The sequence below is a fragment of the Rhincodon typus genome, chromosome 7, assembly GCF_021869965.1.
Source record: "Rhincodon typus isolate 14 chromosome 7, sRhiTyp1.1, whole genome shotgun sequence".
Taxonomy (NCBI): domain Eukaryota; kingdom Metazoa; phylum Chordata; class Chondrichthyes; order Orectolobiformes; family Rhincodontidae; genus Rhincodon; species Rhincodon typus.
Genome location: NC_063338.1, coordinates 34,812,395 through 34,831,426, shown reverse-complemented (window position 1 = coordinate 34,831,426; position 19,032 = coordinate 34,812,395).

Genomic DNA, 19,032 nt, shown 5'->3' with positions numbered 1-19,032 from the left:
AATAACACGATTGAAGCTACCATGACATTTTTTTTGGGAGTGGGGTGGAGGTGCGTGGATTTTTTAGAAATGTCTTGCTGTTGATAATCATACCCTTAACTCAAACATGAAAATTGTTATTAGATAGTTCTGTAACACCAGTATTTGCACTGGAATTTATAATGATCCTGCAGTTTATTCACATTGGAATTTAAAATTTTCACAATCAGTTGTGAAAATAGACATCATGTCCATTTCTTTATCTGGATTTCAAAGTACAGATTACTGTACAGTTACAACCTAGACAATGAAAGCAAAATACTGTGGATGATGAAAATCTGAACAATCAAACAAATTCTGGAGAAACTTTGTGATCAAGTAGCAGCTGGGGAAACAAACAATGTTTACATTTTGAGTCCAGTAAGACTCTTCCTCAGAAATATAACCAAGACAAGTTGTTCTAAATACATTACAATCTTTACTCAAACTTGGACAAAACAGCTAAATTCCAGATGTTTGGTGAGAGTGACTGCCCTTGATATGAAAGGAACATGTGTTTCACACAAATGCCAGGTAATGACCACCTCCAGTAAGAGACAATCTAACCAACGTCCCTTGACATTCGATGGCATTACCATCTCTGAATACCTCAGTAGCAATAGCTTCGGGGTTACCATTGACTAGAAACCATATAAATATTATTGACCATATAAATACTGTGGCTACAACAGCAGGTCAGATCTAGAAATAGTGCAGCAAGTAACTCACTTCCTGACTTCCTAAAGCCTGTTCAACATCTACAAGGCACAAGTCAGGAGTGTTAGGGAATACTCGCCGCTTGCCTGAATGAGTGCAGCTTCAACAACACTCAAGTAGCTTCACACCTTCCAGGATAAAGCAGCTGACTTGATTGGCACTACATCCACAAACATCCACTCCCTCCTCCACCGATGCTCAGTAGCACCGTGTGTATTATCTACAACATGTATTGTAGAAATTCACCAAAGATCCTTAGACAGCACTTTCCAAATGCACAACCACTTCCATCTAGAAGGACAAGGGTAGCAGATACTTGGGAAAACCACCTGCAAGTTTTCTTTCAAGTCACACACTATCCTGACTTGGAAATGTATAACTGTTCCTTCACTGTGGCTTGGTCAAAATCCTGGAATTCCCTCCCTAAAAGCATTGTGAATCTACCTGTAGCACAGACTGCAGCAGTTCAAGAAGGCAGCTCACGACTATCTTCTCAAGGGTAACTAGGGATGGGCAATAAAAGCTGACCAGCTCGCTGCATGAATGAATTTTAAAAAAAATGTATGACTTAGGCATGATATCAGGGATCTCTAGCAGAACTGGCATTAATGAGAACAAGTAAGAGAACACTACCCTGATTGGAGCCAGGTAGATGGCTGTAGTTGTTGGAGGTCAATAACATCAGTCACAGGACATTCTTGCAAGAATTCCTCGAGTAGTGTCCTAGGCCCAACCATTTAAACAATGAAGTACCATTTGCAAACTTTCAGATATTGCTGTTCTCTGTGCCCAGGTGTAACAAGACCTGGTACATTCAACCCTGGGCTAATAAATGGCAAGTATCTTTTGAGTTGCAGAAGTATCAACTAATGACCATCACAAACAAAATGGAATCTAAATGTCTTGCCTTGACATTCCTCTTAATTCCCCTTAGCGTCACAATTAACATCTTAGGAATTAGCATTGATTGGAAACTGAATTGGACCAGTCTTATAGACATTGGCTGTTAAAAGCAAATCAGAGGCTAGAACTTCTTCACTGGTAACTTACCTTCCTGACTCCACAAACCTTATCTACTATCTACAGATTACAAATCAACACTGTGATAGAATACTTCACACTTTCCTGAATAAGCAAAACTTTGATAACAATCAATAAGCTTGACAGAAGCCAAGACACCACAACTTGTTTCATCAACACTCCATCTCCCACTGAAAACATCATTTCCCTTCTCTACTGGTGGATAGTGACAACAGTCTATGTCATATTCAAGTTTCATTGTTGCAATGCATTAAAGCTCCTTCAGTTAGTATCTTCCAAATCCATGACCTCTACCTCCTAGGAAAGCAAGGACAATGAACACTTAAGAACTCCACCACCTCTTAGCCCATTTCTGAATTTCCTATTTTGGAAATGTATCACCATTCCTTCACTGTCACTAGATCAAAATCCTAGAACTTCCTGTCTTAAACTGACCAAATAGACTGCATTGATTTCAAAAAGACAGCTTGAAACATTTTTTTCTTGAAGAGCATTTTAGGGTTGGTCAATAAATGCTTGCATTGGCAGCAATGTTCACATCTTATGAATGAAGAACAATGCACATTACAAAAAATCACAAACAGAGTTTATAAGGATTGCAAGCAAAATTACAATATAACCATCAATAATACACAAAAACATTTTCCTTTGCTCCTACCATGCAATTTACCTTTTGTAAGAATAAGATCAATTATGGAACGATAAATCACAGAATACAATGTTCCAGAGTTCTCATCACAATCTCTGGCTGTTTATCTCTTCGTTGGTTTGATTTGCAAATTGCAACTGTCAGAGGACATTCATTTTTATGCATTACAGTAATGCTTAACTTCTACTCAGAAAATGTATAATAAATAGAATTTACTGCCTAAATTGGAAAATGTGATGTTCGTCCACCACTTATTTTTGCCACGCTGTTATCAGTGCAAACAGCTGTTAACTGAACAGCAACAATGTCATTCTAGTCTGTTCACTATTTTTCAAAGCTTAAAAGAATTAAGTCAAAAGATTTATCACTTCTAATATGCTGGCAAATGTGTCAAACAACAATTAGGAGTTCATTATTATATGCTATATGGAATGACCTTTTGTCAGATACACATTGAGGATATTATAATCCTTGAATGAAGTTGACATTTGACAATCACAAAAGTTTTTGGAATGAGTGTTACTGATTCATGAGGAGAATAAAATGAACTAAGTGTTTGAATATTATTTGTGAATTTCCATCTCAGCAAGATATTCAATTATAGAAATATTGATAACCTCAACTGACATCCACACATCTATCATTCAGTAGGCTTTGTATTTCTCTAGCATGGGTAAACAGAGAAGATGCTTAAGATCAATGTTACTGTCCAAGTCTTCTCTTGGATGAGGTCAGCTAACTCTAGCCAAATGTGTGATTGAATTTGAATGCTCTTGCTCTATGGTTCAGCACCGCACTACCCAATTGTTTTACTTAGTAACCTGTTACAGTGAGGAAATATAGTGGCAACTTTCATTGAAGCTTATGTTTATGGAGCTCTATAAGGCCACAGTTCCCTCTCATTCTCCATAGTAGCAACTGGTCTGAGCTGACTTTCTAAACAATCAGCTTCCTTTTCTCTTTTTTACTTTATTATGGCGATGATTTGAAACTTGAAATTCTTGAGTTTGTCCTGATAAGTGCAAGACAAAAGCCTGTCTCTCTTTTCATCAATATTCAAACATGGTAGTTAATGTCAAGAAGGCTTTTACATCCAGAGGACTGGAATACAAGGATGCAGAAGTTATACTGCTGTTATACAAAACCCTGGTTAGAACCCGCTTAGAGTACTGTAAGCAGATCTGGGCACCACAGCTTAGGAAGGATATATTAGCCATGGAGGGAATAGGTGGTAGTTTACAAGAATGATACTTGAACTTCACGGTTAGGTTATGAGGAGAGATTATACAAATTAGACTTCATTTCTCTAGAATTTAGAAGGTTAAGGGGTTAAGTGGTGATCTGATCAAAATCTCCAAGGCATTAACAAGAAAAGAGAAGGTCATTAAAGATTAACTATTTCCATTGGTTAGAGATTATAGAATTAGGGGGCATTATCAAAAAAGAACAGCCAAATTGTTCAGGAGAGTTTTGAAGATGGATGACTGGACTCAAAATGCTAGTTTTGTTTTCTGTCCACAGATGTTGCCAGACCTATTAAATTTGTCAGGCAGTTTCTGTTTCTGTTTGTTTCTCAGATCTTCAGCATCTGCAGTTCTTTGTTTTATTTTGCATTCAGGAGAGATGTTAGGAAGCATTTCTACATAAAAATGGTAGTAGTGATTTGAAATTCACTTCTATAAATGACAGTGAATGCTAGATCAATTGTTAATTTTATATCTAAGATTTTTTTTGTTAAGTAAAGGTATTAAGGATAACAGCCAAAGGTATGTAAATGGAATTAAGCCACACTACCCAATTGCTTTACTTAGAAACCTATTACAGTGAGGAAATAAAGTGGCAACATTTCAAAACTTTCATATTTTACAGTTGCTAGTTGGTTGTTCAACTGGGCTGAGTACTTTTTATCTTCACCATAAGAGAGTCAATTTGTGTATTTTTGGCTGATGAGAAAGAGACCATTTTATTTGTAAAGTTACAATAAACCTAATTAATTCTGCACTTCCAAACCGCCATTAAATCAATGATTTAAACTATTATAAAAAGCAACTATACCATATGTTTCATGTACAAAATCTAAAGAATATATATTATATGCAACATAAAATGATAGAACTTAAATCAGACAAAAATAAATTCAAGATTTGTTTGTATTTTAAACCAGAAAATAAGTCACTGCTTTTCTCCTAGATGAAGATACTGAATGGTTATATTGTACTCTATGGAGGTGTTTGTTTAATTCAAGGGTGAATTAAGTAAGTAGTATTTTCATACTTTTTTTCTTTTATTTAATTCTATATTTAAAGAGTTAACTGAGAAAAGTACTTCTAAGCAGTTTTTCATTCTTTTCACCATAACCACAGAAGAGGGGACATTAGCATTTATTTAGAAAACATCTCTATCAGTTCTACGAAAAAGCGAAGATGAATTTTCATTACTGTGGGAAGCAGTGATGCGCAATACATTTTATGATTTCTCATATACAGAGGCTTATCTTTGGTAGCCTTTATGATCTGCAATCTGAAATATGGCATTGGTACTTTTATGTACTGATCCAAAATCAAGGAAAATGAAAATCATGAATGACTCTTGTTCTACTTCATTAAAGACGCTGCATCAATGATTCAGTTTTTAAACCCTTCTTGTAAATTTGAATATACCTCCACTATACCAAATGCAGGAATGGAGTCTTAATGGGCCGCTTAATTATCAACAATCCACCTCAGTTAACAGCCTGCTAGCAAGCAGCGTGCAACTGATCCAGCAGCAACCTTCATGAATTGAAAGATGTTTAGGGTCAGGACCTTGGTGGCTAACCAGCATGGAGGCCAGTAGCAACAAATTCTGCACTTTGCAATTTGTACTCTGCAATAATTGAAAAGATCCTGACTCAAGTGAAACTCCAAACAGAATGATGTAAATGAGGAATTAAGGGAACAGGTTGAATTTTGAGGACGCCAGTTAATTGTGGAAGATCAAAAAAGAAACCATTGCTAAAGATACCCTGAGCTTTATGTCTCTGTTACTCAGCTAGTCTTGCCTTCTCCAAAAGGTGTAAACATTAAATAGAAACAGAGTATCAAAATAAAACAAAGAACTGTGGATACTGAAGATCTGAAACCAAAACAGAAATTACTGGAGAAACTTAGCAGGTCTGACAACATCATCGGTGAGAAAACAGATTCAACGCTTTGGGTCCAGCGGTAAATCTTTAGAACTGCTGAAATGTTAACTCTACTTTCACTCCACGGATGCTGCCAGACCCGCTGGGTTTCTCCAGCAATTTCTGATTTAGAAACAAAGAATCTTAGAGCAGAATCTCGTTTGACTTTGGGTGTCTTGCCTGCCAGTTGGAGGGAAGTTGCACTACCTTTTTATGGGGATCAATCAGGTGGTAGCAAAGCCAACACCAGGTCTTCGTTTGGAATTGAGACCCTGGGGCAGAAATCTCCTCAATTGAAAGCTTCCAGCCAAAAAGATACCAGCAGCTTTTGTGCTCATGAACATCACTGGGAAGGTGCTGGCTGCAGCAGAGATGACAGGTCTGGACTTCCAGGAGAGAGCCAAACCAGCAAGGAGTATTTCAGGAGGGGTTTGTGTAGCAGAATGATGCATGGTGGCTCTTACCGGCTCCCTGCCCCTTCCCAATGTCAAGTCCCTAAATTGGGCACCGAGTGCCTTTTGATCAAAGAGGAGCTGACAATCTCACTGCATGGTGGTGACTGTTCTGCACGCCAAACAACAATAAATCCAAATTGTTAATCTTGGCAGTGGTAGGATGAGTCTGTTAATTGGTCACTAATTGGCCACAGAGGGCCTCTATTGAGGATGGGTGGGAATGTCAACCCATACTTAATTGTGGCAGAGGTGAAAAAGCAGTGGGATTGAAATATGCCACCACTCTGCCTAATTACACTCCTGTCTCCAAACTCACCTTAGAAAGACTAGTAAGTCTAACCCACAGATCGATTTATAGTATCTTTGCTGGCTAAGCAAGAGCAATCCAACCAAACTCTCCTTTCACCTCCTAGCCTAAAGCTCTGTATAATAATGGCACTTCAAATATTTTGTTAACACAATGGGCAATTTTGAATCTACCACCCTCTTGAACAATGATATTCAGACCCACACTAAGAAATAAATCTCCTCAGCTTCCCTCTAATATTTCTACTAGTTACTTATTTCTGTCCCCAGATTCTAATGAAATAAGTCCTTCCTATCCACCATATCTAAGACGGATTTAGTTGTAGTATACAAAATTAAAACAATCTCTTGTTTCCTGTATTCCAAAAGAAAACCGCCTCAGTGTATCCATCTATACTTTATGGTTAAACTTCTCAATGTCTGACAATAACCTCATGGGTCTTCTCTGTAGCTATCCAGTATGATCAAAATCTTCCCAAATTGCAGAAAGCAGAATTATACAGCCTTCCAGCCATGGCCCAATCAAAGTTATAGTTCTTGTATAAACTCCCTGGTCTTAAACACTACACATTAGCCAAAATGGAAACTGCCCCTATTCTTTCCTGGTCATCTTAAACCTGCTGCCCTATTACCTGCAGGAATCCCACGGCCTGTACTTCAAGGTTCCTCACTCTGCTCTTCAACATATTTCAAAATCCTATTTATTTTGTAATCCGTTACCTTATTTGTCATCCTTAAATACTTTGCCTATTCTGAGGGAGGGTCACCGGACCTGAAACGTTAACTCTGTTTTCTCCTTCACAGATGCTGCCAGACCTGCTGAGCTTTTCCAGCAACTTTGTTTTTGTTCCTGATTTACAGCATCCGCAGTTCTTTTGGTTTTTACTGACTATGAGGATATTCTTCCCAGCATGCTTCAAGAAAATGCTTCAAACAGAGGGGATTTCAGAAAAAATATTTTTTTTTACTTGGAGGGAGGTGGGAATCTGGAAAGCTCTATCTGGGAAGGTAGTGTAAGGTAAACCTTACAACTTTTAAAAAATATTTTGATGAGCACTTGAAATATCATAACATTCAAGGATATGGGACAAGTGCAGGAAATTGGAATTAGTGCACCTTTAGTTGTAGTTATTGTCAGTGCAGATGGCCAAAGGGTCTTTTCTGTGTTGCATGACTGTGATTAATGCTGACTGCAAGGTCACTCTTCCTAGGCTGCTTCATTGTAATGCCAACTGCGAAGATGTTCTTCCCACTACAGAGTAGGCTCCCTACACCCCAGCAGCAGAATCAAGGAGTACCCTAAGATGTACTTAGTACATACTCTGACCAGGAGCCAGAGACCAGTTTACTGCCTAGGACTAAATTCAGTTCTGTTGCCCTTCCATTTTACACTGCTGTCAAATGTCCTTGTGAATACACTCAAGCTACTTATTCTGGTTACTACCAAATACAGAAATCATGGATGACAAGGGAAAGCTGCACTCTAAGAATGGACATACTGGAAATAAATATAAATTACTGTGTAATCACTTTATTCTTGTGAATTTTGTTCAAATTTTCCTGTGAGAAGTCCCTAAGAATTCAGGATACCAATTGTTTCAGTTCCAAATCTTTGTTTATCTTCCCCATGTACATTCAGTCATCACTTCCTTTCAAGTATAACTGTACAGATAAACATTTTCTGCATTGTACAGCTGAGGATTCTCAGATGGCGAGAACAAACATTCTGTCATGCCTGAACAGGACAAGTACTTTTCATCTAAAGCTATCTATTAAGCTCATCATGGTACCTCTCTTTAGCCACATTTTTCTGGACATCCTGGGCCAGGAATTTCTGGTTGTGGAGACTGCCTCTTCCTTTCATGATCTGTTGTTCTCCATTCTGTAAAAGCTACAGCTGAAGAAAAGCTCATTTTAGCTCTCCTTTTTGTCACTTCACCAAAGATTGGTTCCCATTATTGGTTATGAAGATAGATATTACAAACCATTGACACCCACATTTACCGGTGATATTGCTGAACCAGTTTAATTGCCTCCTTAAGCCATTTAGCAGCTGCTTTACCTAGTGATGAATTACAATACTCCCTTGGTCCGATATATGTGTGGCTGTTCTATATTTACTTCTTCTGGCTAAATAAAGCAGCACTGAATATTAATGAGCAGCAGTAAGTCTTCCCAGAAATTTTAAGTGAATCACTGTTCAGCCTCATTAGACAAATAACAACGATTTCTCAGCTATTACACAATTATTTTCCATAATTTTCTTTACTAATGCCTGTAGACCACTGAGGGTTCATGATTTGGGCTGCAGGTGGTCAAAAAAAAAAATCACTGATGAGCAACATCATGGTCGAGGTCATTTCCAATGCAATGACCATCTCCAACTATTGAGGACATTATCAGCATCCTAGGGGTGACTATTTATCAGAACCTGAAGTGCACCATCTGTATAAGTACTGTGGCTACCAGACCTGGACATAGGCTAGGAATTTTGAGACGAGTAACTCACTTCCTGTTTGCCCCATTGACAAAGGCACAAGTTAGGAATGTGATGGAATACGCACTTCTTGCCATTCTAACGATCCTCACGAAGAATGTCATGTTAGTGTATACCTTGAGAAATTGATAAGACCAGGATTGATTGCTTACTTTTATGCATCCACAAGGAGTGTTAGCATAAAACCAACTCTGCAAGGCTACAGATACCTAGCAGCTTTAGAGAAAATGTTACAATATTGTTTATCTAGGTGTCTTGCATTATCTACTGTTTTCCCACAGTTGACACATGCATTGTCTGTATTTTACCCAAGGCCTACTGATAGTATAGCTCCTACTCTGCCAGGCTTGACAGTGTGTGTTTGTTTGTTTTCCAGTCTTTGTACATCTGAAAGTTCAACCCTTGACTTATTACAACTTATACAGCCTCTTATTCAAAACAAAGTAGCCTGCTTGAATGACACCCCAACAACCACTTCCTCTTTCACTGGCACACAGAAGTATGAACTATTGGCAGCAGCTCACTAAGGTTCCTTTGGCAGAACGTTCAAAACCTGTTACCCTTACAACTCAGGAGGATAAGGAAAACAGTTGCAGGAGAACATTACCACCTGCCAGTTTCCTTCCAAGCTGCACAGCATTCTGACTTAGAACCGTATCGCTGTTCCTTCACTGTCATTGAGATACAATCCCACAATTCCTTTCCTATCAGGACTGTGGGTGCCTCTACACCACGTTCAAGAAGATAATTCATCACCGCTACCAGCTTACGACCGATAAATGCTCATTTAGCCAGAATTGTTCAGATTCATGAAAGAATAAATCTTTTAAAAAGCTATGAGACGGCAGGCCTAAGCCTTCATCGCACCATTGACTTGATGTCACACAACCACACAGGCTCCTGCATGACCTGTATGAGTTATCATAAGCACAAGCAACAACAATATAATTTTATCAGCAGAATTCAAGTCCCGCTCCAACACTTCTGGGTCTGAAAACAAACAGGAAATGATTCAAAGCAAAGCCTGACAGGAGACTGAAATAAAAACAGAATATGCTGGAGAAACTCAGCAAATACAGCAATATCTGTGGAAAGAGAAACAGAGGTAAGAGTGCGAGCCCTGTATGACTTTTCTTCAGAACTCAAAACTGAAGCTCTCAAACTTGGAACCAGACATCACAGAATCATAAAAATGTTGCACCACAGAAGGAGGCTATTAAACCCATTAAGTCTGTGCCCTTGAAAAAGCATGTCACATTGTGCCTCTGCCTTGGCTTTTACCCCGTAGAGCTGCATTATTTTTCCTTCTCAAATAGCGATCTAATTTCTTTCTGAATGCTTCAATTGGTCTTGCCTCTACTGTACTCTCAGGCAGTAACATTCTGATGTACTGTGATCGTAAAGGCTAACTGAATTAAAAACATGTCGCCCATTGTTGTCTTGTCTTTTCAGTTACTTTAAATCTATACCCTCTGTTTCTCAATCTTAATGAGAGAGTTTTGTCTTATCTACTCTATTCAGAACTTTGGATAGATTTTGAATATTATCTCTTTTCAACTTTTGCTTTTCTAAGGACAACACTCTCAATGCCTGCTGACATCACATACAGCCACGACTGAACTTACGGAATTCTAGAAATGACCTTTCCTACTCAGGTATGTATATAGTTAACAAAAGATATCGCTATTAATCTGATTAAATCTAGACTCACCTCTTTTAGACAATCAGCTGTTATAACAGGTTGTCCTCAAGTTACTGATCTTTCATTGGACATATGCAGAAATACATCTGGAGCAGGCCACAGCACTAGACAAATCTCTAGCACACACCAAAAACAGTAAGCTCTTACATAGGCTTTCCTGATGCCATGGATGGAGATAAGCTCTGAATCTAATCAACCAGAACTCCTACTGGGCAGCAGGAACACCTATAGCTGGCCTATCATGTACCGGAGTGCCACAAGATGTAGCAGAGCTTCTTGAAAAAAGGCAACATGGTACTTGTGCTGGGTCTGCAGTTGGCAATTTGCTCTCTGTTTATAGTTTCTGTGATTCTCAATATATCAGCCACTTTGAGATGCACCTCTTTGCATTATATAACATTATTATTCAACTTACACCAAGGACTAATGCAGCATAATTGCCAACACATTTAATTCTCTGATTTTTTCATTTAAAGTTAGTAACAACTGATGGATTTGTTTCCAATTAATTGATAAGGATTTTCTTTTCCTTGAGGAAATTTATGTTTCTTCTTAAAAAGGAATGATTTCAATGGCCAAATTATTTCTTAGACATGAATCACAGTTAAATTCAAGGAATCGTTGAACATTAAAATGTTAAAAGTTATCTCTAATGAACGGTGAAGACTAATTGATTTTATGAAAAGGTTACACTTTATAAGTGCTACCTCTTCAATTCTCTATAATTTTATTTTATTTTTGTAATAATCATCATTTAATAGCACCCAACTAATTAAATAATACTTAATATTACAATAAAAGCAAAACGGAAATAATTTAAAATTTACCATTAGCCAGGAAACATATGATGGCAATTGCCTATTTTATGTTTCATCCAATTTTCTTTCCTATTGAAGTTATTAAAAGATAAAATATGACGTAAAATAGGCTAAGATTCACTGTACCTACTTTTCTTAATATCGATGTGTTGGGCCGATAAGGGAGGCTGTTGGCTGCTATTATATTCAAGTAAGTGCATTGAAAAAGGAAGAAAGTTCACTTTTAGTTCAGAGTAACATAACTTCAATTTACATTTGTCTCTCTGGGGCAATAACTATTGCAGTATGAAAGTGGGACAAAAGTAATTTTAGGCTAACAAACAGCCTTTATTTATTCAATATTAGATTGTTTTCTTTGGGTGTTTCACATTCATTTGATACAGTTGGCTATCTTAATTGCTGGGTTTATTTTAAATAGAATATATACACACGTACAAACTTTTCATGCACATACTATACTAATTTCATTAGAAACTAAATAACAGCTACAGATATTTAGCTTGCAAAACTTCAATCAACATTCAGTGAAACTAATACTCCCTTAAGACAGGATTGAAGGATAGTGAATATATTTAAGTAGAACTGGTAGATTTTGATCTTGTGCTATTAATGTAAATTGGGTCATAGTGAATGGGCAGTCTGTTCTACAGCTCTCCAGATTTCTATTTCTACTGAAGCCATTTGTAGCCAACTCACTATCACCCTTTTACAGTATCAAACAAAGTTAAAATGTTACCTCATTTCCTAACGAGGAATTTTCTGGAAATGTAGGCGATGATTACAGGAACAGTAATATTTGGGGTGGATCGATGGCCAAAAAAAACAAAGAATTAATAAAATTATGAAAAGGTTGAAACCGTCTTGACACACTCATGGATGATCGTGTGGTTGTGCTCTCTGAAAATAAAGAGGATCAGATGAGGAACCGAACTTGAGCTCACTGTTAAGAATAGCACATATTTAGGAATGCAGCAGCTTTGTAAAAGAAATAAGCAGCAAGCTTAATCTATTTGTAACGGCATGGATATTTTTCTCTCTGAATATCAATGATAGCTATTGACTTAAAATAATTGGTAATACAACAGGATAAAGCTATTTTGTAGAATAAGGTGTCTGAAATGGTTTCCACAATGAATGGGAAAATCTGACAGCAATTTGAGGTAAGTATTCAGAGCAGGAAGCTTAAAATCTAAAACATTTCATAAAAATTTTAGATTTTATTTCAAATAACTTTCTGTTATGCAATAATAGAGGACACAATGTTTACATTATATATCTGAAGACGATAGTCTCATGTTTACTTTTACTAAATGTTTTACATTTACATCGAAGTACGGCCCTTGATATTCATTGGCATTCCCATTAATGAGTTTCCAATCAAAACTTAGATTACCATTGACTAGAATGTGAACTGGACCAGCCATAGAAATACTGTGACAACAAAAGTAGACCAGTGATTAGGATATCTCTGGTTAGCAACTCACCTCCTATTTTTCTAAAGCACATCTACCAAACACAAGGTGCAAACTAGAAATCTAATTAGAATACCCCCACTTGACTGGATGAATCCAGTTCAACAACAGTCAAACCTTGACATCATTCAGGACAAACTGGCCCACTTGACTAGCATCCCACTTACTACCTTGAACATTCAGACCTTTTCACCCCCAATGCACAGTTGCAGTAGTAGGTACTATCTACAGGCTGCACTGCAGTAACTTACTAAGGCTACTATGACCGCACCTTCCACACCCACAACCTCTAGTACCTAGAAAGAGAAGGACAGCAGATGCAGGGCTGATCACCAAGTAGAAGCTCCCCTTCAACCAGGCACCAACCTGAAAGTAGCATACCACCAGCCCCTCTCGACCAATTAGAGAGGGGCATTAAATGCTGGCTAACTCAATGATGCTCAGATTCTTATGACAGAATATCAAAAATACAAGCAGGTTACATTGATATAATAAATATTGTTATGAGACAATGAGGAGGGTCTGGATGCTACATTTTACTCCTGTGAGAACGTAGACCCTTCTGCCCACACGTCCGTATGATATCATCACGGTGAGCAAGGTTTAAGGCATTCCTCAGTATTTCAGGCCCTTATATCATTATACAACATCCCTTCCAAGCTTGCTTTTTCCATTATTAACATTATAAATTGTATATGTGTTTGCATATAATTGTATAATGGGCATAGGATAAGCAGGTTGGGACACTCCTTATTGGAATTTAGAATAATGAGTGGTGATCTCATTGAAACATATAGGATTCATAAAGAGTTTAACTGGGACAATGCTAAGAAGATGTTTTCCTTCATGGGAGAGTCTAGCACCAGACGGCATGGTCTTAGAATAAAAGGGGCACCAATTTAAGACTGAGATCAGGAGGAATTTCTTCTGAGTGTTGCGGGGGCTTGTGTATATCTAAGACTCAGATTGATAGATTCTTGATCAGTTGGGAAATCAAGGATTATGGGGAAAGGGCAGGAAAGTGGATATGAGGAGTGTCAGATCAGCCTTGATCCTAATAAATAATGGAGCAGACTCGAGGGACTGAACAACCTACCCCTGTTAGTTTTTCTCATGGTTTTATGGTCTTTTTTTTTGTTGTGTAAGAGTGTCTGTTTTTGGATTAAAATAATACATCAAATTCCAGAACATACTTTATAGTTTTATGGTCTATTTACATTTATTACTTACACCAAGTCTCTGACATCACAAATTAAGGGAGTCTAGAAGGTTTGCTATTCTCCCAGAATGCATTCTCTTCGGATTTTGTAAACAAGTGGATGTTTGGGTCAAAGACTGTTGACTTTCATTCTTCTCTTAGCTGAATGACAGCTTTAAACTGGAGCATCTTACCTCTCATGGGTTTCCGTCACAGGGGATTCATGCCCTGTCGATACAGGCAATTCCTTTTTGGTATTATTGAGAATGCTGGACATTGGTAACCAGTCTCAGTGTTACTTACCATGGAGTTGAATAACGCACATCTTCAATCTGTGCTGACACACTTTATTCTCAATGGGCTATAGACTGGTGCTGAACAATGTCAACTCTTTACATTATTCTCATTGGTCCCCAGTGATTGCAATATCAGTCAAACCGATAAACATTTTCCCATCCTCAGTTATGCAATTTGAGAATTGCCATTTCTTGGCATGATTTCTGTCTCTTTTGCTGTCTCCCAAAAAGAGAAGGAAATGAAATATTCTGCGTAAAGTTGCCTCTTCTGAGTCACCTTAGAATTTAACATCAGAATTGTGATTGTCATAATGATTATGTCTCTAAGCTGCATTGCACTCTGAGTTAAATCTGTTATAACATTGTCATTTGGCTCAAGTGGGGTGAACCACTCATTGGCTATCTCATGCATTTGTTCCCTCACAAACCTTGTTGATTTTTGTTGTCTGAACTTTCTTTTGGCATTAATAGCAATTAAACCATGTCTGCCAATCCAGTATTGTCATAAGTTTAACAATCAACTAGGAAATCATCTTCACTGCCCTCTGAGGTCTAAGACCAGCGCACCACTGGCTGAGCTCTAGCCGTTCAATTGGCAATCCCAAAGTATTCATGGTGCACAATTTCTAGGACATCTTCCTGAAATGAAGCTGGAGTGGCCAGCATTTGCTGCACATCAGTAAGTCACACAGGCTTGTAAAATATTGTCGGTGCTCAAAACTTACTTTCATGGCCAACTTATTGGGCCTTTGGTCTGACCAAACTATGACATGATACCAACAGTGAGACAATTCCTGACACAAACATTGTACCATCAGATCTGACTGAACCAATTGTGGCTTAGTAATCACTACTGGTGCTTGTGAATCTTCCCTGTTCCACCGTGCCAACAAAACTTTGTATCTGGTGCCTGTCCTAGCTCCTACATTGTTTCTTCACATGTATCTTTCGTACCTTAAGTAGTGGTGATTAGATTATTCTGAACTCCTCTTTGTAGGTCTGATCTGGGCTGCTTCAGTTTCACTCACCATCTGAATGGGTGTCTTAAGTGTCAAATTTTCTTTTGAAAGTCATAAATCTGACAAGGATCATTGGCATTTTGTTTGAAATAATTCTGCCCCTTATGAATTCTGACTTTAAATCAGCTGTAAATTATTCTATTAACCTTTAGATATCACTAATGAAATCATCAAATTATTTCCCTGAAGGCTGAACTTTTCTCTTGAATCTTGCTCTTTCAAGAATTTCATTTGTGCTGAGATTTAAGTAATTTTCAAAGGCTTTCAAAACATTATGAAAAATATATGATCCTTCATTTACCCATGGCAAGCTACAACATTATAAGCTTTGCTTTCCATTGTTTATAGATGTTTATTAAGTTGTTTATCTTCTGATTTAATGTGTAATTTTGTAGCTTTCTGGATCTCAGAAATTATTTTCTCTAGGATGTCCAATTCTGTTCTTCTTGGCCCATCTCTGAAATTAAATCTTCCCAGCAATATTATTTCTGATGCAATGCCTTCCTAATATGATTGTTTATCTTTCTTCCTCCAAAGGCTCATGTTCTGTCATGTTGTATTGGAGGAAATTCACATGATTTGCAGCCAATATAGAAATGTCATGCTTTCTGACAGCTAAAATTGTAAATTCCCCTAACATTTATGGCCTTATTGAGTGATTCCTGTTTTCTTAACAGCTTTACTGAATGAACTCTATTGCCTAGAATTTAATAAATGATATCCCCTTACATTAAAAATCCACTAAATGGACCCTGCTAGTTGCAGCTTTAATATTGATCCCAGATTCTTTTCCAACATTTTCCTAGATGTTTCCAACTCCTTCTAGTTTAAAGAAATGCTGCCCAAAACATAATTTATACATTTTCTACAGCTTTAATGAAGTTTCCTAACTTTCTTATTCTTTAAACCAGCTGTTTATGTTTTTAATTTACTCCCTTGTTACTTTAATTCTGTCCTCAACGTCCCTGGATCTACAACTTTCCTTCGCATTTATTTTGTGACCCTTGATTACCTTTGCTGTATATATGCCTCATGGTGCTTCTTTGCTATGGCAACGGTGCTAAATCTGAGCTCTCAGCACTTTTCATATTTCCAGCATTTAATACTGCATCAATTTTTAAAGCATTCCCTTGTTCACCACAGAATTTAACTTAATTAATGAAGCTTCTGAGATCTATTCACTCTCTGACTCAACTCCAATACTGAACTGCTCCTACAGATAACCACCAGGCAGTGCGGTTTCTATCTGCTTTGGAGCAACTAATTCTCCTTCTTCTGGCAAGTCCTAATACTCCTATGACTGCATATCTTTTACCAGGTCTGTAATGCTTTTACCATTGATTAAATTTCTTTTTTGTTGAATCTTGCCAAAAGGATTTCTTCTTTGTCTATAAATGTGTAGCTCTTCCCTACTGCTGATGCGCTACATGGGCAGGCAATTTAAAGCAGAGTCTGAAGATGCTGAAAAACCCATAGACTTCACTCCCCACTGCTGTCAGCATGCGTTGCAATGTAGCTAAATAAAATTCACACCACTGCTCGTGATGTTGTATAAGCAGTCCTACTCACTATTTTGTATGTACAATTAGACCAAATTCTGCATCTCACCACTGCTGCTGCAATTCCTTTTCAGTATCCTGATCTACAGAACATTTTGATCTCATGCGGTAGAGGAAACTTGCTCACTGGTCTAATTAGACAAGGCTTTTATACTGAACAAAATGTAGTTTATTCCATTTAGCCAATAATTACCTTTACATTGATATGTTAGAGATTGTTACAGAAGCTATAACGAGGACTAAGGTCCTAAGTTGAACTGCCCACAAGCACATACAGCATCATTGTAATGGGCAGTGCTTAAAAGACTGCTCAATATTAATACTTTTAAATCCTTACATCCTTATATAACATTAGTTAGGGAAAAATCATTAAGGAACTGTCCTCCCAGTCATTATTCAGTTATTTCTGCTGGAGATGGGAGTTGAAAGTTTGGCAGTGGCCAACATTCACTGAAAAAGGTTCACTTTTGGCAAGGTACTAAAGAAACGATTCTGAAAGATTCCAACTGAATCCGAGAAAAACAAATCATTTTTAGAAGAGGAGATTATTGGCCAAGAATAGCCGATAATATATGGAATGCAATCAAGTAATTTACATTAATGATATAATTAATAGATTTGCCTTGTTCCTAATATTATTTCTGGACTGAAATATGTTATACTCTTTCATTTATGCAAAATTGGTTTTGCCTCAGAGCTACTTGAACAGAATTTATTAAATTTTAAATGTAGTACTCAATTTAAATATCCAAAGCAAGTTGTAGAAAAGGCTAACTCAATTTACCAGACTTCGGTTAGATTGACTATTGGTCTTCTCATGCAGTTGTAACTTCCTGTAACTTTGTAACTTTATTTCATTATTGATTACAGGTTAAGTTAGGACACAAAAACAGGAAGTTTACTTGTCTTGGCAATAATATCAATTGAAACAGTATTCTGGTAGGTTCTTGGGCAAGTATAAGATAGCAAAATAGAAAAAAAAGAGGCATTAAAATGAAATCAAATATAGAAATAAGAATTGGATAAACTCTAAAAACAAAAGAATAAAAAGATGGCTGAAGTGTGCTGAGGTAGCACATTCCAGTCTTGTTTAATGACAAACTTAAAAGTATTGGAAATTATTTTAATAATAAACAATTTTTCTGTCTCTGAACAAGCAATTGTTGAAGTAGCATTTTCTCCAAATTCAATAAGTAGAGGTGCCAACCTGATAAAGCTACAACATAAGACTAGATGCAAGCCGAACTGTGGAATCAATATGCAAAAGATAGCCTAGCAATCCCACAAACAATGGATCAGATCTAAACTCTGCAACCTTACCACATACAGTTGTGAATTGTGGTTGAAAATTAAACAACTAACAGAGAGCGGAGGGTTTACAAATAACCGTATCCTCGATGATGGGAGAGCCCAGTACATCAGTAGAAAGGACAAAGCAGAAGATTTCACAACAATTTTCAGCCAGAAGTTCCAAGTGGGAGATCCATGACAGCCTCCTCCTTAGGTTCCAGTCTTCAGCCAATGTAATTCATTGTCAAGAAAAAACTGAAGGCACTAGATACTGCAAAGGTTATGGTCCCTGATAATCATTGAACAATAGCACTGAAGACTTGTACTCCAGATCAAGCCACACCTCTAGTTAAGCTGCTCCAGTACAGTTACAATACTAGCATTTTAAGTAGCAATCTGGAAAATTTCTGAAGCATGTCCCGTTCACGAAGAGCAGGACAAATCTGATCTGGCTAATTAGCATCGAATCAGTTTACTCTCAATTATCAGCAAAGTGATGGACAATGCAGTTGTGTTATTAGTGACATGTAGAGAGCCATAACCTGCTCACTGATGCTCAGTTTATGTTTCACCAGACTAAGTCAGGTCCTGACCTCATTATATCCTTGATCTAAACATGGTGTAAAAAAAAAAAAGCTGTACTCAAGAGGACCAAACTGTCCTTGACATTAAGGCACCTTTTGACCAAGTGTGTCATCTAGGTGCCCTAGAACAACTGGAGTCAATGGGAATCAGGGAAAAGTTCTCCACTGGTTGCAGTCATATTTATACAAAGTGAGATGGCTATGGTTATTAAAGGGCAATTATCACAGCCATAGGTCATTGCTGCATG